Source organism: Chionomys nivalis, chromosome 20 (assembly GCF_950005125.1).
Source record: "Chionomys nivalis chromosome 20, mChiNiv1.1, whole genome shotgun sequence".
Classification (NCBI taxonomy): domain Eukaryota; kingdom Metazoa; phylum Chordata; class Mammalia; order Rodentia; family Cricetidae; genus Chionomys; species Chionomys nivalis.
Window position 1 is genome coordinate 10,012,276 of NC_080105.1, and position 23,743 is coordinate 10,036,018.

A 23,743-nucleotide genomic window follows, 5' to 3' on the forward strand; every position below is an offset into this window, starting at 1 on the left:
CAGAGATCTGGAGAAAATGCATTCCAGCCTAACGATGGGCTGGATCCTCTTTACAAGAACTGTCAGAAATAGAAAATTGAGGTTAGGCTATAACAAAACTCTTTGATTCAATAACCCCAAGCCTCTCCGAATGCCTGTCCTTCTTACGATCTCCTAATGGGTGTTGTACCCAAAGCCATTAACAAGCACATATACCATAACAGCTGGCTCTAGGCCAAGGAATTTGCCTTTTGTTTGCTGATAGAAGCACCATAGCAGTGATCGACATCATGTTCTATCCCATGATTGTGTGCCTCTTCTATCTGTATGCGTGTGCATGTGCATGAGTGTTTCCAACTTAGGGTGCCTCTACACAGCCCCGACAGACCTCTGACTTGTCACTGCTCTTGCCTCAGTGTATTGATTCAAGGTTTGGACCATCATATTCTTTCTAGGACTGTTTTTTCTAAATATCTCAGGGATCATCTGGCCTCATGTGACTCCAGCCAGACATATCAAGAGTGAAGCACATCTTCACTCACAAACTTATAGCCTGAGTGAGCTCTGCTGATTCTCCAGGGGAAATTTTTTATTACTACCTGTATAAGAGCTTCCTTTTTGACCCCAGAGAGGCTCCTGATATGGCACCTTGGTTTCAGGTCATTTTGGAGTAAGGAAATGAGCCAGAGGTAATGGCTGTACCATGGACAGCAGCAGACCCCTCCCTGGACATTCTATTGTATCCTGGAGAGCCCTGGTATTCTCTGTGATGTCATCAGTGTTGTGGCAACACCAACTGCCTGTGGGGCATCTGTTCACTGCCTACAGGTTTTGGACGTAGCCATGTTGGCAAGACTGAGCAGGCTCCTTCGGAGACAGAAGGGAGAGCAAAACGAGACTAGAGGGAGTCAGAAGGAAGCTGGCCTTCCACCTCAGTGTCGCACATCAAGACATAAATGGTTCTGGGGAAAACGCAGTGAGTCCTGGGGAGGGAGTAGGGAGTTTCTTGATGGTGGAAGGCTTCAGCTTGGTTTTCATAGTGAGTCACAGGATCTTAGAGCTTCGTGGAGGTAATGAATCTATCCTTCTCTCTGTTACTAAAGAGTAGATCTGGAGTTTAGGGTTTCTGATGGTTAGATTGGCAGAGAGCCAGTAATGGTCAACCCTGCAGCTGCTGTGCTGGGGTCCATCTGCTTTGACTCAGAGTGGGAAGGAAGGAGAGGGATGAAAGAGGTTTCAGTTACAGCACTGTACTTCAGCACACTGGATTTCTTTTGGTTGTGGGTCACTAATAACAGAGAGAGTACAGTCCCCTGGCCAAAGCTTGAGGAGCTCACATTTTACCTCAGAGCCACTTGCAGGGTAGGAACCATTGAGTATTGCTGCATGTCAGTGACCCCTAGGGTTTCTGAGTTCCTCTCAATAGCCAGTCAACTTTAACTTGACTTTAACTATAACTTGAGTGCAGGAATGAGCCATCACTCTCCCTGCAAGTGTCTGTTCTTGGTGAGTGAAGGCTCACCTGTGGATGCCCTGTCCTTAGGTGTCTCCAGCCTGTCCTGTCACTAGGTTATCTCACCTTTGCTAATGTCATGATGGATGGAATGTATTTCACTGAAGTTTGGGGAAAATCTTCATCATGACCCATGTGACTTATCTTTGGTCTGATGAGACACCCACAATCTCCATCACCCCCACACATTGTAACAGTCCTGTGGATATTTCCTGAGATACTTATTCACTTCATGAAACTGAACTTCCTTCCGCATCAACATGAGCTAATTTCTTAGTATCTTTCACTTTCCATCTTTTTGATTAGGAGGGGAAGAGCCATTCCTTGGGAATGTTTAGAAAATGAGTCTTGACCTCCATTCATGATGAAGTATTAAATTAGAATTAATTAGAGTCTAACTATCAGAGAGCTGCTGACGAGCTTCCCCTGTGTCTCAGGGAAGGCACCTGAAAACGTCAGCTTGGCTTTTGGTGAACTGGGGAAGAGATGGTTATGAGATAAGTGACTGCAGTTGGCAGTGACTCTAACAGTCCATTCTCTGAACATTCTGCTGTATCCTAAAGATTCATTGGCATCTTTTCTGAAATTAACAATGTTGTGTCCTTGGGGCCCTCATTATGTGCATATAGGGTTCACTTGAAGACACAATGGCAAGATTGAGCACACTGGTTGACAGAGAGATCTGACTTTCGAAGGAGGAGGTTGGGGGTTGAGTTGGACCTTACAGAAATGGGATTTAATAGCTGAGATCTTTGGAAGAGATGGTTTTATGCTGTTTCTCTGGTAACTAAAGTGCAGACCCATTGTCAAGGATTGCTGCTAGTTAGTTTGGCAGAGATCCAGGAGTTGTCAAGGTTACAGCTGCTGTTCTGTGAGTTCCTTAATTTTATTTTGAGAGGCAAAGACCAGCAGGAGTCACAGACTAATGAGGTGTGAGAGTAGGGTGTTGCACAACTCATCATCAGTGGATTCTTTAGGTTCTGTGAGTATCTCATGGGAAATTCTCCATCTATGCACCAGGGTCTCAGACATTCAGTTACTTCTATTCCTGGCCACAGGTGAAGAGGGATTCATTGTGCTATGCACTAGAGACTCCAGGAATTTTCTGCAGCACATCAGAAATGAGTTGATATTTCCAAAGCAGCATGGCTGGGTGACATATGCCTTCCAGCCAGTGGGGCAGCAGTAGGGGCTGATGCACATAGCTAGCCACAGTGAGTGGATACAGAGGCATGGCTTATGGGCTCCCAGTTTGAGGACAGTTGTCCTGATCCTAGGGGTCTTTACTGTGCTCCTGCATTCACTCTTCCTCGGCCTCTTCTTCAAACTCAACATGATCTCTCCTGGTCCTGTGCCATACTACTGCATAAATTCACTAATATTTATCAACTTGCAGGGAGTACTCGAAAAACATCAAACCCAAACTCTGTTACTGGGCAGGAGCAGCAGATGAAAAAGGTGGCTACACTGACCCTGCAGCTTCAGATGATGACCCAAGAAAGGAATGAACTTCGTGGAATCCTGGCTAATTATACCAACAAGGATTTGAACAACAGGTAGCCATTTTGTTTAGTTCCCTGGTAACTGTCTTGACCCTACTGAGTCAACCCCAGCATTCCTCAGGTCATTGGAGACTGCATCTGCAGAGTGTTCTGCCCAAACTAAATATCCTGAGGGCATCTAAGAGGCATAGCTGAAACCTGGGAAGGAGTGATATCAGGATACAGGCTGTGTGATTCCTCCAAATAAAAAATTTGGACTGCTCTTCAGTATCGAGAGGGAGGGGGAATGGTGTGGGGGGTGGAGAAGAGGAGTGGGGATAGGGGGAGGGCAGTGGGGGGAGGGGGCAATATTTGGGAGGAGGGGAGGGAAATGGGAAACGGGGAGCAGGTGGAAATATTAATTAAAAAAGAATAAAAAAAAAGAAAAAAAAAGAATACAAAAAAAAAAAAGCAGAGCCTTGGCCTGGATCAGTCTGGAATGAGGCAATAGTTTGTGAGCTCTCAGCATACATTTCATGAGGCCTTGACAGGTGTTGGCGTGTGGACAATACTAGGTGCTGTGAGTTTATGGTGAGTCTTTTTGCTTAACCAGCAAGTACTTGAGTACTGGCTGCTCCTGGGAGCAGCTGCACGGGCCTGGTTGTCTTGATGCATCTCAGTGTATGATTTGAAGTCTGAACTTCATCACTGCTCTTCTCTAGTCTGGTTTCTTATATTCTGAGACAATTCTGCCTGCCAACATTTATTTGGCATCCTCCGTGTACGTGTGTGTGTGTGTCCTGGCAGCTGGGGGTCTGTGGCATGTGGTTCTTTCTGTGCCACAGTTTCCAGGTGATCCCACTAAGTTCCCTTAAGGTCAGGGAACTCCACTATGACCAGTGATGGGGCTCCTGGCCTGTGTGCTCACCTTGGAAGTCCATTGGAATCCACTGGAGACTTATAAATCTGTCCTTAAGTCGGTTCTCCTCCCTGGAAATACTGATTTTGTGCTTTAGAAATCCATGTAGCAATAGAAACCTGGGATCAAAAATCCCCGTTCTGAAGACAGGAACAACATTATCATAGATTTCTGGTGGGATCAGACTTGTGACACAGGCTCCTGAGGACTTAACTGTTCTATTCCTCCAGGCCCATTGATGGAACTCATGCAGCTCTGGATCACTCCCTTTGCATCCCTGACTGCTGGTCTGGGGGCAGGTCAGCAAGTTTAAACAGCACCAGGTTGTCCTAGTTGATAGCTATCAGAATGTGACATTGACTGTGCTGGGGTGTTTAAGGCACAGCCTGAAATCATAGGGTCATTAAGACCAGAATTCACGGGGTTCTTTGCTCTGGGGCTATGCCCTAATACAGGCTAAATTTTGAGTTGGAGATGGTGAATATGGAGCATAAAAAAGTGATGTTGGAGCTACAGAAATTCCCCATGGAGATGAGAGAAGTCTTGTACAAGTGCAAGTTGCTGACTGAGGACACTGTTTCTTACAGGTGAGTAACTGACTTCACTGGGACTCTGTTCCTTGGGAGTGACTGCTTTTGCCATGTTTTTGTCTTTGAACCAAAGTGAGGACTTTCCTTTTGGCCTGTCTCCCTATAAAAAGCAGTTTGTCTTATGCTCTTGACTTGGACCTACTGGACTAGTTTTGCTAAGACTGAAGTATCTGTGAGTCCATCAGAACATTGTCCTGCCAGCCTCAGGAGCCTCTAGATTAAAAATCTATTTGTACCATGATAAGGATGTCAGGCATTTGTGGCTCTTGGGGGCTCTTGTAGGGGTCTACAGAGGTGATCCCATTCTTCCCATAGATAGAATATATTTCAATTGGGTCTGCTGTCCTCCCTCACTGAATATGTGTCTTCTACTTCTCAACCTGCTGACGCTTTCCCAATACCATGGACAGTTAAGTACATGTGGTAGGAGGCAAACCCTGCTCTCAGAAGTACATTCCTTTTATTGTAACAGTTTTCAGAAGTACTCTGAGTCTTTCTGTAATTTGGCCATTCTCTGACATTTGACAGCCACTAGGTTATCCTGGCATGTTGACTGTGGGCTCTGGTATAGGGCTGTCTGGGGACATGGGACTTTGCATGGATGATGTGGGAGATGGAGGCTAGGTAGGGCTCATGGTATTTTTATGATGGTTCAGCATCCTCCACAAGCAGCTCCTGAGTGAGCGAACTCAGTTGAAGAAAAAAGTGAGCATGTTGAAAGAGGAGAACCGAAAGCTATGGAGGGAGCAGATTTCACTGCAAGAGTCCTGTGAGAAGGTGAAGAATCACTATGAAGAGACCGATGAGAAGATCTGTGAGCTATGTGCTGAGGCAGAGGAGGTAGGCTGCAGCAATGTGGGCAGGCTGCCCACCATCTGTAATAAACACACACACACACACACACACACACACACGATCCACTTTTCCAGTAGCTCACTAACATCCCATCCAATTGTTGATTTCTGTGATTATTCCAAGACTTTCTAAGGATTTGGCATCTTGTGAGATCAATGGCTGGAAACAGCTTTAAAGGAGGAAATCCCCATGTAAATGTCAAAGGAGTGGTTCTTGTTTATATTTTTTATCTTCTTTCATGTTTCATCAGTTCAACCTCCTTCCCTCCTCCCAGTCATACACCCCCTGCTCCCCAGACCCAAGGTCCACTCCTCCTTAATTTCCCTTCAGAAAATAGCAGTTCTCCCATGGTTATTTGATCTAATTATTAAAATAGCATTAAACCTGGGCTTTGCTCATGTTTGTTACACATTCTAACAATGAGATACATCACCAGATCCTTTTAAAGTCTTGAGATATGATCACACTACATTCCAAAGATTAGCTTTGAACACACAGTGTAGTTCAAATGAGACTTTAATGTTCAGTCCTTCTGTCTCAGTCTCTGAGTAGCTAGGATTAAGGGTTTGCATCACAAGCTCAAACCTAGTCTAAATACTTAAATTAAAATTGATGCTTCAACCAAATGTCCAAGGTCAGTAGATTATATGTTTGTGTTTTTAAGACATAGGTGCTAAATTATAGTCATCTCAAAAGCATCGGTGTAAATATAATTTAAGATGCTTCATCATTAGTAGACAGGTAGCTTTAAGACGAATAATATAAAGGTAGCTTTCATTCATTTAACCATTCAAGAGTCTATGTTGGGAGTCCCATAAATGCCAGGAAGTAAGCTATACCTGGAGAAAACAGATGTCTGTCCTGAAGGAACTGATGAAGTTATTACCTTTAATTCATCTCTTACATTATAGCTGGTTTCTGCTCAGTGCAACCCTCCAGCTCTCATTGTGTTTGAGACCTCCAGTAACAGAGGCTTTTCCTGCAGGAGGCAGAATCCAACCCTTACTATTGATCTGTCCATAAATTTTACTCTTCACAGAAAAGGCAATTTTTCCTCCTTCCCACTAGCCATGGCCTATATCAATCCCAGGTATAAGTGAAAAATATTATATGCCATCAAATCATAGGGATTCCTGCTCCTCGTTAATATTTTAGAGGAAGAAAATTTTAAGCTCTCCTTTGGGTAGAGATTACATAGTTAATAACTCTGTTTTAAAGTGTTGTAACTCTTCAACGATTCAAATTTTTTTTATTGAGTGAACATTTCTTTTTATTGAAAATAAATCATTCTCACATGCAATAGATACAAACCATAGTTTTCTCTACCTGCACTTCTCTCAGCTCCTATAAACCTCCCTTTTCCCAGATCTGCTGCCCTTTGGTTTCTTTTCAGAAAAGAACAGGCAAGCATGACAAAAAAAGAAAAAGGCCCCCCATACAGAGGCTGGACAAAGCTTTCCAATAGGAGGAAAGGCATCCCAAGAGTGGACAAAAGAGTCAGAGACACACCACGCACACTCCCACTATTAAGAGTCCCACTGAAACACCAACATATATGCAGAGAACATGGTGCAGACCCATAAAGGCCCCATACATAACTCTGTGAGCCTTTGTGAACCCTGTTTACTTGATTCAGTGGGCCATGTTCTCCTAGTGTCCTCCAGCCCATCACACCCGCTGACTCCTAAAATCCCCCCTCCCAATTCTTCTGAAAGTTTTCCTGAGCTCCAATGGGTAGGACTGATAGAAAGTTCCAATTTAGATATTCACTTCCACACAACTGCTGCTAGATAAAAGCTCTCTGATGAGGACCAGCAAGGCACCAATCTATGAGTATAGCAGAACATCGATAGGATATTAGTAGTCAGTTCATTGGTTTTTTTTTTTTTTTAGTTATGTTTGCTTCTGTACTATGTCTCTGGGCTATTTGGTCTCCAGATTTTAGCCATCCAGGGATTGTAGGGCATGGACTGCCTCACCTTGCATGAGTCTCAAGTTAAGCCAGACATTGTATGGCCACTCTTTCAAGTTCTGCACCAACAGTGCCCCAGCATAACTTTCAGGGAGGACAGACTGTAAGTCAAGGTTTTTGTGGATGAGTTGATGTCATGTTTCTCTCTGTGTAACCTGCAGAGTACCTTCCCATGCCAAAGAGACTAGAGCATATGGGTGAAGGCTCCATTCAGGCAACAGCTTGCTCTCTCTAGGTTCAATGATGTGTAGATGTTGTCCACAACAATGGGACCCCACTGTCAGTTTTCAGAGAGCAACACTCTGTCCTCTCGGAGCTGTTTAGGGATCTCCACAGAATCCCCTTCAACCAAATATTCAACTGAATGCAATCCAGTCTCAGCACTGGAAGCCTTTCTTGGCTACAGAAGATGATCAGTTCAGACTGTGTATGTTCCACTTCTAGGAGTCCTCACTAGGATCCCCCACATAGATTACAGGAAGTTTTATCTGTACTAGCTTTCCATAGCAGCCTCTGGGAGCCCCCCAACTCCAACACTCTCTCTCCTCACTCTCTCCCTCCACCCCTCCCCCTACAGGATCTCTTTCAATTCCCTCCCCACCCAACCAAAGTTCACTGGCAAAATCTAATCTATTTTCTCTTCCCAGGGAAATTCTTGTGTTTCCTTCCTCTAGTGACCTTCTCTGTACCTAACTTGTCTGGGTTGTGGAAAGTGGCTTGATTATCAATTACTTAACAACTGATGCCCACTTATAAGTGAACACATATCATAGGCATCTTTATGGATCTCAGTTGTCTCAGTCAGCTTGACTTTTTTCTAGTTCCACCCATTTATTTACAATAGCAATTGGATATCACTTTTCAAACAGCCAAGTAATATTCCCTTCTGTAAACGTACTGCCTGTTCCTTATCCATTCTTCCATTGAGGGACATGAAGGTTATTTCCACTTTCTGGTTATTATGAATAATGCCAATGTGAAGATATCTGAGCAAGTGTTCTTGTGATAGGATAGAACATCCTTTAGACATATGTCCAAGAATGGTGTACCTAGATTTTTAGGTAAATCAGTTCCCAATTTTCTGAGGAATCGCCATATTGATGCCATCGAGGCTGGGCAGCTATAGACTCCCACCAGAAATGGAGGAGTGTTTCCTTTGCTACAAATCCACACCACCATGAGCTGTCATTTGTGCCATTGACTTTAGCCATTCTGACAGGTGTAATGTGGAATCTCAAAGGAGTTTTTGGTTCAAATTCCCCTAATCAAAAGGAATGTTGAACATTTCTTTAAGTGTTTCTCAGCTATTTGTGATTCTTCTTTAGAGAATTTTCTGTTTACATCTGTTCCACGTTTCTTAATTGGATGATTTGATTTGTTGGTGTCTAGTCTACTGAATGCTTTATATATTTTGGATATTAGCCCTCTGTCAGATTCGGGATGATGAAAATCATTTCCCATTCTGTCAGCCTCTATTTTCTCCTACTCATGGTGTTCCTTGCCTTACAGAAGCCTTTCGGTTCCCTGAGGTCCTTTATTAATTGTTGATCTTAGTGCCTGCACTGCCAATGTTCTCTTCTGAAACCATGTCCTTTGCTGGCATGTTCCGCCTATTCCCTATATTCCCTCCTATCAGGTTCAATGTGTTTGTTTTTGTGTTGAGGTCTTTCATCATGAAAGGGTCAAAGATTTTTTTGGTATCTAGCAAAATGATCATCATATGCTTTTTCTTCAGTTTATACAGTAGATTACATTGACTAATTTTCATATGCTGAACTATCCCTACATCTCTAGGTTAAAGACTGCTTGATCATAATAGATGGTATTTTTGAAATAGTCTTGGGTTTGATTTGCAAGTATTTTATTGAGTACTTTTTCATATATGTCCATGAGGGAAATTGGTCTGTAAGTATCTTTGTTGAGTCTTTCTCTGTTTTGGGTATCTGGTTTGCAGCCTCATAAAACGATTTGGGCACTGTTTCTTCTGTTTTTATTTTGCAAACTAATTTGAGGAGTATTGCCATTAACTCTTCTTTTAAAGTATGGTTGAATTCTGTGCTATAGCCATTTGACTTTGGGTTTTTTTGTGGGGTGGGAGGAGGATTTTGATGATGGCTTCTATTTCACTAGGGGATGTAGGTCTATTTATTTATCTGATTTTAATTTAACTTTGGTAAGTGGTTCCTATTGAGAAAAATTATTCATTTCTTATAGATATTCCAGTTTGATGAAATGCATGATTTAAATAAAGTATGTCCTTGTAATTCTCTGGATTTCCTCGGTATCTGTTGTTATGTCCCCATACGGTTTCTGATTTTATTAATTTGGATATACTTTGCCCATCTTTATTTAGCTTGGATAAGGGTTTATCTATCTTGTTGATTTTCTCAAAGAACCAATTCTTTCTTTCACTGATTTTTGTACAATTACTTGATTTCTATTTTATTGATTTAGCTGTCAGTTTATTTCTTCTGGTCCAATCATCTTGGACATATTTCCTTTTGTTCAATAACTTTGAGGTGTTACTATTAAGTATGATATCTTCCCATTTTTTTAATGTAGGCACTTAGTGCTCTTAGCACTACTTTCATTGTGTCCCATAAGTTTGCGTATGTTATGTATTCGTTTTCATTGAATTCTAGAAAGTGTTTAATTTCTTTCTTATTTATTTTTGGTCCACTTTTCATTCAATATAGAGATCTTCAATTTCCATGAACTTATATATGCTTTCCTTTCTTTCATTGTTGATATTCTCTAATGGTCTGATAGATACAGGGAATTGTTTCAATTTTCTTGTGTCTGTTGAGACTTGCTTTATGTTTAAGTATGTGGTCCGTTTGGGAGAAAATTCTTTTGGATACTGTTGAGAAGGTGCACCCTTTTGTGTTTAGGTGGAATGTTCTGTAAATATCTGTTAGGTTTATTTGATTTAAAACTTCAGTTAATCCAGAGTTTATTAATTTTGTCTGCATGACCTGCACACTGATGACATGCACATTGGTGAGAATGAGGTATTTAAGTTCCCAAATATTAGCATGTGGAAATTAATTATGTGTTTTAAGCTATAGTAATGTTTATCTTAAAATATTACTTAGGGCATAGATGTTAAGAATTGAGGCCGGTCGGTGGTGGCACATGCCTTTAATCCCAGCACTCGGAAGGCAGAGGCAGGCGGATCTCTGTGAGTTCGAGGCCAGTCTGGTCTACAAGAGCTAGTTCCAGGACAGGAACCAAAAGCTACAAAGAAACCCTGTCTCAAAAAAATCCAAAAAAAAAAAATTGAAATGACGGCCAGGTGGTGGTGGTGCAGACTTTTGACCCCAGTTCTTGAGAAACAGAGGGAAGCAGATCTCCGTGTGCTCAAGGCCAGCCTAGTCTACAAGAGCTAGTTCCAGTACAGGCTCCAAACTATGGAAAAACCAGTCTCGAAAAATTTTTAAAAAATTGAAATGTCATCTTTGTGGTGTGTCTTTCCCCATCTCTTTTGATTAATTTTGGTTTGAGGTCAATTTTGTTAGGTATTAAAATAGCTACATCAGTTTGTCATTTAGGTACATTTGCTTGGAAGATTTTTTTCCAATCCTTTACCCAGAGGTAATGTCTATAATTAATGTTGAAGTTTCTTTCTTGTATGTAGCAGAAAAATGGATCCTGTTTCTGTATTCTGAGTATTTTTACTAAGGATATGAAACCAATGATACAGAGAAATATCAAATGATTAATTCTTGTTATTTTGCTGAATGTTTATGTTATTGTACATGTATGTCCAGAAGTGTGCGTTGAGGAGTGTGCGTGTGTGTGTGTGCATTTGAGTGTTCAACGCTTCACTAAGAACATAATCTTCTAATGAACAGAAACAGGATATATTGGAGGAAAGACAACAATCCCTGCTGAAGCTGAGGGATCTGGTCACCAAACATACAGAATTGGCAGAAAAGCTGCAGAATCCCTTCGCTGTCTCCCAGATGAGGTAGGATCCCAGGCCATGAAGAGGGAGTTATATCAAATAGTTCCCCAGTACCTGAATCTCTGTCCTATTTGGGTTCCTGGCCATTTGCATGGCTTTTCAGTCAAAGCCAGGGAAAGAACATCTGAGAGTATTGGGCTGGCTCAGTCAACAGAAATGTCTGCACAGGAAGCAATAAGTGTTATCCTTTAATCTTTCTGAATTGTGTGCATTTCTTCAATTCTTAGTGCTCTCGTGTGTTCTGAGTGCATTGATCCGTCCTATGGTAGTCCCAGACCTAATAGAGGCAGTGTTAATTGTGCAAGACGGTGTCTCCTCCTGCCACTTTATTTTCCTCCAGGAGTATCACCTTTAGAGATAAAATCCTACACTTGGACAGATTAGCATACAGCACCTTCTTATTGATTATGGGTTCTCTGTAGTTTGCATCTATTTCCTGTAAGAAGGTTTCTCTGGAATTAGAATCACATTTAGAGTTTGACATGTTAAATCCAAGGAAGTTTCTGTGCTGAAGGAGGAAGCCCAGCCTTCACTGCAGTGTTGTGTTTGCTCCCCTAGAGGGCCTCATACAGTTAATTTTTCAGGTTGCTCACAGTTTCCTGGCATCTGTTCAAGGCCTGTGACCCAGACACTGCTATGCTGCTGTTTTATTTTCAAAAGAATGTATCTAAACTAGTGGAGTAATGGTCTGTTTTTCTAGTTCACCACAGTGTGTATTTCTCAGCTCACTTTCTACCAGTTTTAAAGGTGGAGAAAAAAAGAAACTCGGGTGCTGTCTTATCCTTGAAGAAGCAAGGAGTGAATGAGCCCAACTCAAATGTAATGCTGGATTTCCCAGTTGAGTAGAGCTGGTGGGAGCTCAAAAGCTGGCAGGGCAGGTCCCCAATAGACCTGTGTCCCAGCTGTTTTCCTCCCCTAATATGAAAACCTCCAGCATGATCTGGAACAGGCCACAGTCCAGGATGAGAGCCTCCTGCAGACAGACCTGCTGCAGCAGGAGCCCTGAGTGTGCCAGGCCAATGAGCCACCATTGACTCCTGTCCCCTGCAACCTTGGCATTCATAGGATGGGTTTTCTTCCTTGACGTTTGTTTCCCAAGTGTGGACAGTCCCTGGTTTTGTCTAGGCTGTAGTCCAGTGAGGTTTCCTGTGCATCTGATTGCCGTTCCTTCTCTGACAGCTTTGCTTTGGAGAACTGAGGAGGCTGAAGGAAGCTTCACACATTCTCCACTCGAGCAGCAACACCTACTGAGAAGCAGACCCCTCCTTATATCTGTAAACTAACCAGTGAGGAAAATCTCCAACTACTGCAGGGGATCCATCCCCAATCTGATTCATGTTATGTTGGTGCATTATTCCTGGAGAAAGGAAGTCATCAGAAAGAAGCCTGAGATTCAGAGGACCCACCAAGAATTACTCGGAATCCTGACATCAATCAGCAGGTGGACCCTGAGTGGCGCACTGCAGCATGGGGAGGATATGCTGCTGAGCAAGGCTTACTCTGCCAGTTTACTCTCTGTCTTTAGTAAGCCGGCTGAGCCCTCGATATGTGGTGAGGACTCTCACGAGAAAGACTGTACTGATGCCGTGCTGTAGTCTATACACACCACAGGGAAAAGAACAGGATTCCCTCTCCTGTGCAGTGCTGAGGTGGACTCCATGTCACATGAAAGTGTTGCTGAAGATAACGCACTACAGAGACTACAACATCCCTCACCTGTGTTAGGCCTTGGATCATCCATAAAGAAAATGTCTGGGGATTCTCCAGTTACACATCCTGGACTGGCATGTCAGTCCTGAGAAAGGGTCTATAGAGGAGGTCTGGTCACCTTTGGTGTCTTTAGGGAGCCAGATGCTCTTGATGGATTTTTTTGGATTTAGAGCTAGAGAATATTGTTAGCTTAATTGGAGCAAGGTTTATGGTTTTGGGTTTGGTTTTCATTTGCTTGGATTTTTTTCTTTGCTTTGGTTTAAATTTTGTTGTTAATTTTTAAATAATTTATTCTTGTTTTAATAGTTGGCTAAGGCTCTACACTGTATATACTGACTACCCTTTCTAAAGCCCCTATTGAGTATAATGAGAATTTTTTATGAATAAAATCAATTTTCGACTCCTCAGTTTTACAGCCCTTCTTGAGTCAGATGTGGGGTTGCTCTCCTGTGACTCCAGAACTCATGGGCAGAGATGGATTTGTGCATGTTCCAGGAGCCTTGGTTACACAGTGAGTTCGCCTCCAGGCAGGTCTACACAGGTCTACACAGGAGGGTAGTACCTTGGATGTGAATGACATAGCCTACTCAATGCTTTATGACCCTGACTTTATGTTAACAGCCAGATTTAAGAGAATGTAATGAAGAAGGGCTCTGGAAAGAAAAGGACTTCCCGTTCTGCACTACATTAGTTCTATCCCAGTGTCCAATCTCAATTGCCCATTGAGATCGTGGGATAACAAACCAGTGAACGTGGCCTTTGAAATGCATGAGCACAGTGTGCCTACAGCAGAGGGGAACTGCTGAGCTGCAAGTATGGATTCTGGAGAATCTCCAGAATTCTCCCTCCTAAACCATGTCTGTCACATTGGGAAGCTGTAGAGAAAGGGCCTGCTCCAGCACCGTCATCTACTTACAGTAGAAATATTGGGAACAGAGTCAGAAGGATTCATTCAAAGCTCTGAAATGGTCCTACCCATTGGTTTTTGTCACAAAAACAGTTGATAAAATTCCATAAGGCTGTCTCATATAGGATACTCACAACATCATTTCATCTACTAAATTTAAGAAGTGTGAGTTTAGGGTTTAGAGAGATTGTTTGGTAGTTAAGGGCACTTGGGTTAGGTTCCCAGCTCCATAAAGGGGCTCACATCCTTTTGAAACTAAAATTTTAGGGGACACAATACCTTCTGACGTCAGTACCAAGCATGCATGTAGAGCATATACATGAAGAGAAAACATTCACACAGAGGCATACATGTAAAAATAAATGTGAGTGTTACAAACTAACTTAATACTACAAGGAAGACGAGAAACCTCGTCTACTTTTACTATTAAATAATATCTCCAGTTTTTTCTCAGGCTATCTCAGAATTTAGCATACTACATTTACATCAAATACCAAGGTTGCTGGTTTTATTTTTTCTAATAAGATCAAATTTCCTCAATACCATAGAGTTAAAGCTTGATTATAAATATCCAACAGTATAAAAAGGTACAAGAAAAGGGAAGGGAATGGTGAAAAATGTATAGCTCAATAAAAACAAGAAAAAAAGAGGTACAGTTATCGTAACTGCTTCCTCTTTTTTTAACGTTAGTCAGTTTGTAGACTAGTTTCAATGCTATTTTTCAGTGTGAATTACGATAAAGAGTAGTACAGGTCTGAATCATCAGAACTTTGGTAATGCTGTAGCATTTCAAAATATTTAACTATCCACCAGGAGTCCCTGTGTAGGTGCTGAGAAGTTCCATCTGGACGGGTGAGTGTATGCTATCCTGGGGCAGACTGTCCTGGTAGAGAGCACAAACGCCCCTCCCCCAGCTCCTGCTGCAACTCTGCCTGCACCCTACTTCCCTTGGTCCCTGACTCATTGGGGCTACCAGGAGTCCCTGTGTAGGTGCTGAGAAGTTCCATCTGGACGGTGAGTGTGTGCTATCCGGGGGCGGACTGTCCCGGTAGAGAGCACAAACCCCCCTACACTAAGGCTACCCAACCAGAGCAGTGAGTGCCTGCCTAGCGGGCAGGCCTCAGCAACCCCCAAAAGGGAGCACAGGCACCTCCAGCTTGTACTGCAGTGTCGCCTGTGTTCTACTCGACCCCGCCCTACACCTTGCATTCAGCCTTCTTTCCGCGGGTCATTGGAATACCAGGCATCCCTGTTTTGGTGTTGAGGAGTTCATCTGGTAGGGAACGGTTCCTGCCCCTACACTGAGGAGATACACCCAGAGAGTTAGTCACAGCAAAGACTGGTCCAAAACACCAGGCCTCTCCTGGCTCCATTTGAAGGAAGAGATGGGTAGGCCCCAATGCAAGAATTCCCCCAACAACTTGAAAGGCAACGTGACATCACCAGAATCCAGGAATCCCGAAATAAGAAGTGTACACCCTAATCCAGAAGAATTAGAAGAATTCGACCCAAAAGTGAATTATATGAAAATAATAGAGGACCTTAAACAGGAGGGGAAAAACTGCCATAATCAATTAGAGATTACAAACAAAAAGGTAGAGGAAATGAATAAATCTCTCAAAGATACCCAAGAAAACCAAGAGAAACAAGAAAAAGTAATCAAACAGGTAAGGGAAACGGTTCAAGACTTGAAGAATGAAGTGGAAGTAATAAAGAAAACACAAACCGAGGGAAGGATGGAGATGGAAAATTTGGATAAACGAACAGAAACTACAGAGTCAAGTACCACCAACAGATTACAAGAGATAGAAGAAAGAATCTCAGACACTGAAGATACCATAGAGAAAATAAACTCTCTGATCAAAGAAAACAGCATAACCAACAAATTCTCAACACAAATATTTTGTTTGTTTTTTGAGACAGGGTTTCTCTGTAGCTTTGGAGCCTGTCCTGGAACTAGCTCTTGTAGACCAGGCTGGCCTCGAACTCCCAGAGATCCGCCTGCCTCTGCCTCCTGAGTGCTGGGATTAAAGGCGTGCACCACCACCGCCCAGCAACTTACAGAATCTTAAGGAAAACCTAATCAGGAGGAGAAACTCCTATGCATCCCTCAAAACCTCAACTCCAGCGCTTGGGAGGCAGAGGGAGAAGGATCTCTGTGAGTTTGAGGCCAGCCTGGTCTATAGAGTAAGTTCCAGGACAGGCTCAAAAGCTACAGAAAAACCCTGTCTTGGAAAAAACAAACAAACAAACAAACAAAAACCTCCTCAACTCTAATTCTTCATATAAGAAGCCAACTGCCTATTGCTGTGGGATAATGCTTTTGTACACTGTAAAGATCTGTCACTCATATTGGTTTAATAGAACGCTGATTGACCAGTAGCCAGGCAGGAAGTAGAGGCAGGGCAACCAGACTAGGAGAATTCTGGGAAGAGGGAAGGCAGAGAGTCAGTCACCAGCCAGACTCAGAGGAAGTAAGATGAGAATGCCTCATTGATAAAAGGTACCAAGCCACGTGTCTAAACATAGACAGGAATTATGGGTTAATTTAAATTGTAAGAGCTAGTTCATAATTAACTTTAGCTAAAGGCCAAACAGTTTATAATTAATATAAGCCTCCGTGTTTCTTTGGGACTGAATGAATACAGGACCAGGTGGGACAGCCATCCAAGGGAAACCCTGCTTGCCTCTGTTCTGCACTGACATCATCAAGAGTGTGTTGTGACATTGTCAACACATTCCTACCTGAGTAGCCACCAGGTCCTGCTGGATCTGAGGCTTCTCTAGCCGAGGTAGGGCTGGGCCAGGTTGTATTTCCAGAATGGCCTGCACTGTTGCTTCTGCGTGGGGCATAGTGGGCCAGGGTGTGGTGTCAGGGCTGAGTGCCGGGGGGACCTTCACCAGAGCCCAGTGTTCCCGGAGATGCTGGATATAGCCATGGAGCTGAGCAGCCAGTTCCTGTGGTGTAGGCTTGTCCACACTGCTGCCCTCAGGGCTACAGGAGACAGGAGGGAGATCGTGATACATAACTGTCCCCACGGGGCAGTCTTCCAGCAGATAATATGGCAGCTGCTGGGGCTCAGTCCACAGAGAGCTTGCCCAGCATGCATGTGGCTCCATCCCGGCTCTCAGGAGGTGGAGGCAGGAGGGTCAGATACATAGCAAGGTGGTGGAACCTAGATGGTAGGTAGACCACCAGGGGAGTTTGTATGTAATTATGTGGTATGCACAGTCCGTACTGGACACTGAGGCTGCACGGACAGCTGAGACGCTCTCTGCAGTGAGTTCACAGGTACCGCGACAGACGGCAGAATAAAGGGCATTGCTCACCCTGCCAGGCCCCCACAGGGCTTTACAGTGCCTCCTTGCTTTAGGGCTACACCATGCCGGGGCACTTCCTGCTCTCTGCTTCCTGTTGCCATGATGGATTGACACTTCTGAAGTCAAAATCCAAAATTTAATAATTTTTCTTTTCACTGATTTTTCCCTCCAGCTTTAGAGGTTGAAACCAGAGTCTATGCATCTATGTGAGACTACGTGGTGATTTGCTTGTATGTTTGGTGTTGTATTTATTTATTTGAGACAGAATCTCACTGTGTAGACCAGTATGGCCTAGAACTTGCTATGTAGACCAGGCTGACCTTGAGCTCCTCAAACTCTGCCTCCTGAGTGCTGGGATCAAAGGTTTGTGTCACCACACTTGGTGTCACTGAATGGCCTATTCCAGTCAGGCCCCATGACAGGGACATTACATCCCCATATGCAGCAGGCTCTGGGACATGCACCCCATAGTTCAGCATAGCTCTTGTGCTTCCTGAGGGTACCTGGGCCAAGGTATCTCTCCATCCATAGCAGCTTCCTTCTCAACCAGCAGCCTAGATGCCTCTATCTCTGCAGCCTGCAGGTCACTCTTGGTGGCTCCAGCTCCAGCAGTCGTCAGAGTGAGCAGCATTCCATTTGCCTCCTCACAATCCTCACTGTGGGACAGGATCTGAGTGTTTCAGCACTCAGTCCCAGCCCAGTAAGAGGTAGGCAGAGCTCTATGGATTCAAAGCCACCCTTGGCCACATAGCAAGTTCCAGGCCAACCTGGGCTATACAGTGAGACCCCATTTCAAATAAAAATACCACAAACCACTAAAAGACAGCCCCCACCCTACATACTTTATGGGTCAGAACAAGACCTCATGGTAAGGCCCTGTGCCTTCTGAAGGCCCTATGTCCCTCTTTACATAGGCTCATCTTGGGATGCAGCCCCGCTCCACTCCCAGCCACCACCGTCATTGGCAGTAGGCACAGACCTGTATTGCAGGGCCAGGCACAGGGTTGTGGTCTCAGCCTCCCGCTGGCCCAGCTGCATACTAAGTCTCTCACAGCGGCCCTTGTGACCCTTGAGCACAGCCAGCAAGAGGCGGTTGAAGCACTTCAACTTCTCAATGCTTCTGCCTCCAAAGAAGAGCAACAGTGAATATGAGTGAGGCCCCAATCAGCCAGAGCCCAGTTTCCTCCCCTCCATCTCTCTCACAAACCAGGGGCAGGAGGCATGGTGCCCTTAAAAGCTCAACAGCTTCAGGAAGTCCCTGAAACTAAGCAGATTCACTAGGATCCTCCCTGTTGGGGTAAGAAAAGTTCTTCTGAGACCAGCTGATTATAGTTGCAATGATGACTAGAGGTCAGACCAGATGCCAGACAAGGTTTAGACCAGAGTCACTTGGATGGGACACTCTCCAATGTGCTGAGCTGCCTTCAGGCTGTGAATTGCACTCCAGGCTCTCAGCTTTGTGAGCTGTCAGCCATGCTGGTGTGGGCTTTGGTGATGCAGCTGTCTTTGAGTCATTTCTGCTCATGTATGTAACCTTTCACTCATGATCCTATATGGAAACTCATTGGTGGACTAAGTTGAACTTTGGTGGTGTCTGTACTCTCGTGTGTCATGGCTCCCTACCTGGGATGAGTTGATGTGTACAGTATCTCCCCAGGAAAAATTTTGTCACACACTACTAGGGAAGCCATAAAGCGCACATTGAAGCTTACCCGACACTGGAAAAGCAGAGGACATTACCGCCTAGACTCTGAAGACTTCAAAGACTTCAGATTCACCTGAGGTGCCCAGGGCTGCCCTTCTGCCCCAGAACTGCTGGAGTTGCTGCTGTTTGTACACCCTGCTCTGAGGAGGGGCGTGGGCAGGAAGCCTCCAGCTGCATCAGGGAATCCTCCAGTTCCTGCACCTGCCAGTGATGGAGGATCAGACTGTGGCTTCACCTACAGACAGTTCTGTCAGCAGCAGGAACCCAGCCAAGCCCTGTCCATATGACGTGAGACAGGTCCCCAATTGCCACTCAACACGTACCCCCCCCCCAACCTGGGGACTGCAGCTACTAGCAGGGGGTGGGGGAGGGAGGGACAGCTCTACTTTTTTTAGGATTTATTTATTTTTATTATTTTATGTACATCAGTGTTTTGCCTGCATGCATGTCTGTGTGAGGGTTTTGGGTTGCTGGGAACTGGAGTTACAGGCAGTCGTGAGCTGTCAAGTGGGTTCTGGGACCTGAACGTGGATCCTCTGGAAAAGCAGCCACTGCTCTTTTTGACTTTCTAAATTTTTAAGAGACTCAGTGTTTCTCTGCGTTGTCTGGATCTCCCCAACTCAAGCCACCCTTCTCCCTCAGTCTCCCATGTAGCTGGAATTTCTCTCTCTCTCTCTCTCTCTCTCTCTCTCTCTCTCTCTCTCTCTCTCTCTCTCTCTCTTCTTTCTTTTCTTCTTTCTTTCTTTCTTTCTTTTTTTTTTGCTTCTTTGTTTTTTCGAGACAGGGTTTCTCTGTAGCTCTGGAGCCTGTCCTGGAACTAGTTCTTGAAGGCCAGGCTGGCCTCGTACTCACAGAGATCCACCTGCCTCTGCCTCCCCATTGCTGGGATTAAAGGCGTGCACCCTGCGTGCAGCTGGAATTTCAAGTGTGCACCACCACACTGTGGAAGGAGAATTTCATTTCTGTGTTGGTGAGAGGAGTCTCAGCAAACTAAGAGCGGAGGAGTCTAGGCAGGGCTTTGCTCCCGTCCAGTCTGTTTTCCTTCTCTTTTGAGACAATGTTTGCTTATCTTGTCCAAGCTACTGTTAAATTGTGATTCTCCTGTCTCAGCCTCTGAAGTTCTTAGCATTGCAGGCTTGTTCCACTATAGATGGGTTTGACATTTCCCATCATCTGCCCATTTCCGGTCCCCTTCACCACTTCTCTGCTGTCACCCCACCCCCACCATCAGGGGTGTGGTCTACCACCAGACTGTTCCTCCCACAGTCAGCAGATGGCGCAAGGGAGCACCTGCAGCAGGTCCAGTTCCCCTCGGAACACAGAACCCTCTGCGGTCCCACCACACACAAAGCACAGCGGTAAATCCTGCTCCACCGCCACATCCTGAATACTGTGGTGGTCTCCCACTTGCCGCCATCTCCCCGACTCTATCCCAGCCACAGTGACCTCAGGATCTGCTGGTTCTGTCACTGTGACATCAGCTACAGTCATTTGGGAAGAGGAAACTAAAAGTTGAGAAAATGTTTCCCTCAGATAGACCTGCGGACATTTCCTTGATGACTAAGGTGGGAGAGCCTAGCTCACTGTGGGTGGGGCCATACCTGGGCTGGTGGTCCTGGATTCTATAAGAAAGCAGGCTGAGCAAGCCAGGAAGCAGCACCCTCCATGGCCTCTGCATCAGCTCCTGCCTCCAGTTCCCTGCCTTGAGCTCCCACTCCGGCTTCCCTCAGAGTTTTAAGATGAGAACAACAAAAACAACAAACCTCTTCCTCCCCAGTTGCTTTTAGTTGTGGTGTTTTATCACAAATAGAAACCCTAAAATAGGATTATTCGGTGGTGTGTGTGTGTGTGTGTGTGTGTGTGTGTGTGCAGTACCCAGGGCCTCATACTCTTCAGGCAAGGCCTCTATTGCCAAGGTACTCAGAACCTTAAAAAAAAAAAAAACAAAAAAAAAAAAACAAGCAGGCTGGCCTTCAACTCAATCTACATCGGTGAATTGACCTTGGTTGTGGCTGAGCAGTCTTTCACTTGAGATTGTCTCTCCTCAGCTTCTAGAGCACTGAGATCATGGGGTGCACCCTGCCTGGCTTCTTTCTGACCTTCAGTCTGGGCCTCAAGACCCCTCTTTTACTTTGCTGTTTTCCTTGGTCCCTTCTCTGGCATGGTTTTCATTGCTCCACATTGGTTTGTTGGCTGAACAAATGTGTTCGGGAGGCAGGATCTGTCTGTCCCCAGTCAGATGCTCACCTGTCTCTGCAGGGTCTCCTTCTCTGCCTGGGCATCCTTCAGGGAAGCTTGAGCGCAAACCAACTCCTCCTTCCGGCTGCCCAGGGCCAGCCGCAGCCAGGCGTTCCTCTCTATGAGGCTACCTGCCTCCTGCTGTCGCGACCCGGCTTCTTCCTGACTACTAAAGGACCCAGGTGTCCCCTGGCCACTGTCTTCTCTTTCCACTGGCCCTGCAAAGCTTAGGGAGTAGTGGCGCCAGACGGCCACGGTGGCCTCAGGGGAGCTCAGCCTGCTCTGATGTCTCAGCAGGGCCAGTGTCCTGGGTGGCTGCCTGCGGGCTCAGGGGGCTTTCCACCTCAGCCTTTCACCCTTCTTCTGGCTTCAAGGCTAGGGCCCCATGGGATCCCACACAATAATCATCCTCAGGCCTGTGAAGACAACCGGGACCCCAACCACCTGAGGCTCAGCAGGGGCTTTGGGGCTAGATCTCAGAGTCCCTGGGAAGGGTGAGCAGGCAGTGAGCTGCGTGGCTGAGGAGGAAAGGGAAGGGAAGGGAGAGGATGGAGGAGAGGAGGCAAGAGGAAGCTAAGGCAGATGTGTTGGGGGCGGCAGCTCTGTGAGGGGCACCTGCTGGAATAGAAGCACTAAATTCATCCTACCGGCTCCCGGGTCTCTGCAGGTCAGGACTAAGGAGTTCCGGAAGCAGCTCGAGTTTGGCCTCGAATCTCCCACTGGTGGTCTCTGCCTCCTTTGAACTCTCAGCCACTGGGTCCAGCTCCCCCTGCAAATGACACCCCATACCGAAGGCTCTCAGCCGTCAGGTCCAGCTCCCCCTGAGAATGACACCCCATCCCGCAGGCTCTCAGCCACTGGGTCCAGCTCTCCCAATAAATGACACCCCATCCCGCATGCTCTCAGCCACTGGGTCCAGCTCTCCCTATAAATGACACCCCATTCTGCATTCTCTCTGCTGTCAGGTCCAACTCCCCCTAAGAATGACTGCTCGCCACCACTGTAGGTTCTCAGTGAAGCAGGCTCACTCCTGGGCTCCGGGATCCATGGAATTGGGCACAGCAGGAAGAGGAGCACACTTACGGGTGGAGGATGCCTCCCTCGGCGACTTCGGGGCCCTGTGGCCTGGGCACTCATGGCTTCTTCCACCCCTGATCACGGCCTGCTCTCAGATTCCCTTTGTCGGCCTGGATCCTTGGTTCCCCCCGTAGGAGTTTTGGGTCAACTGCATCGATTGAACACATTTGAATATTTGACTGCCTCACGTGATGGCACTTACTCTTGTCCATTTGCCCCAACCTCTCGCCCTCTTCTCTACCTGACAATCCTTTTCTCTCAGCTGCCTGAAGGCATTGCTCTTATCTGTGCCCCCTCTCCCCTATGGAGGCGTGGGATAGGGATCCCAAGAATTTGTTTTCTTCCCAGGACTCTCCTAGCACCAAACTCCCTCTCGTGTGTGTGTGTGTATGTGTGTCCACCCTCCGCTCTGCTCCAGGGCACCCTGGGAAAGGCCTGAGCCCCTGGGCGCATCTCAGGTCACCCTGGCTATGAGGCTGCACTGGCCAAGGCTGGTCTGGTACGGGCTGAGAAACAGGAAGGCCCCTGCCCTGGTCACGTGGACAGTTATTGTCTTGTTTCCTTCTCCAGGATGTCAGCTTCCTACAGAACGGGGACAGGGTGGGGTAGGGGACTCTTGTCCCACTCCAAGATAACAGCTACCCCCGTATTCCAAACCTTTGGTCCCTCCATTTCCTCAGGTTTTCTGTGTTTCCATGTTCAGCGGGGCTCACTCCACCGTAATATCATTTATTATTATTACTTTTATTTATTTATTTTATTTTACTTTTGGTTTTTTGAGATAGGGTTTCTCTGTGGTTTTGTAGCCTGTCCTAGAACTAGCTCTTATAGACCAGGCTGGTCTCGAACTGACAGAGATCCGCCTGCCTCTGCCTCCCGAGTGATGGGATTAAAGGCGTGCACCACCACCGCCCGGCTTATTATTATTTTTATGTGTTTCTAAAACAAAAACCCTGTAGGAGTGGGCTCCAGCATTGAAATAAAATTATGTCTTTCATTCCTTTGCTTTTTTCATTTGTGTTTGTGGTGGGTAAGCTGCATGCTCTTCTCCTTCCACCATGCAGGTCCCCGGGATAGAGTCAGGTCTTCGGGTTTGGGGTGCCTGCCTCTGTTCACCACGCTACAATGTTTCTCTTCAACAAGAAGGTCCGCTCTTCCCACAGAGCCCTACTTGTCTGCGTCAGAAGGCTCCGGTGGGACATTGAGCCTGTCCACAGTGTGTCTGCTGGCTTTTCTTTTTACTCTTTCTTTCCATCATGGTTTTTAGAAGAGTCTCGTATAGTGCGCGATAACTTGAGCTCCCGATCTTCATCTTCTGACCTCTGGGGTGCTGGAATGACAGGTGTGCACTATCAGCCCCCATCGCGATAATATTGGATGAGTGTCAACATATGTAAAATAAGAACAAAAATAAGCCGGGCGGTGGTGGCAATCTCCTTTAATACCAGCACTTAGGGGCCATAGAGCACTTGGGAGTTCAAGATCAGCCTGGTCTACAAAGAGAGTTCC

General features: G+C 45.6%; 1 pseudogene; it reads right to left on the minus strand.

Moving 5' to 3' along the window:
• Nucleotides 1-16,623: 16,623 nt before the first annotated feature.
• LOC130863187 (harmonin-binding protein USHBP1-like) lies at nucleotides 16,624-22,294 on the minus strand (annotated as a pseudogene).
• Between the last annotated feature and the right edge of the window lie 1,449 nt (nucleotides 22,295-23,743).